We start from the raw sequence: 789 nt of genomic DNA on the forward strand, positions 1-789 counted from the left end.
TATTCATCAGTTGATCTACTTTGTCAATTTTATTACGTCCATGCAACCTACACTCTAATAGGTAATGATAGGTCCTAATCCCACCCGAGTATGTTTAGATTGGGTTCATTTTCCCATGCTATGCTCCGGATCCTACGCAAAATTTCGGCAGCACCTCCCCGCTGTTCTCCTGATACACGTCTCTGCAATAAACAGAGAGGATGTGTACCCGGAGAACAACGGGGGAGGCACTGACGAAATTTATGCGTCGGATCCGGAGCAAAGCATATGGGAAAACGAACCCAATCTAAACATACTCGGGCTGTCCATGGATAGCGTTGGACAATTCGAAAGAATCAAGGTTATAAATATGCAAATGCATGCATATTTATAACTATGACGCTTTCGAACGGGAGACACATATTGGTTACGCATACTGATGATTCAAGACACATATATAGCTAGCTATCAAGTTTCATCGGAATAGATCAAATAATTAATGGGGGAAGGAGGACATGTCATTTGTGCTCACCCACGAACGAAGGGGCAGAGCTCGTCAAACGCACGGCGAGGTCGTCGAACACCAAACCTCGCAGCGATGAAACAACTGCACATTTAAAACTACCCGATCAACACAATTATATATGATGTTTTTCATAACAAAATCGAAAGATATATGACCTAACTAATAATTCACAAATATATGACCCCGTCCGCTTCTGGAAGGCCAAAGAACACCTTTTCGGGAGGTGTCGGGGGTCGGGGTGTCGTGTCGGTCTCGGGGTGCCGTGTCGGGGTCGGGGTCGGGGT

This window comes from Triticum aestivum, chromosome 6D (genome assembly GCF_018294505.1).
Source record: "Triticum aestivum cultivar Chinese Spring chromosome 6D, IWGSC CS RefSeq v2.1, whole genome shotgun sequence".
Taxonomy (NCBI): Eukaryota; Viridiplantae; Streptophyta; class Magnoliopsida; order Poales; family Poaceae; genus Triticum; species Triticum aestivum.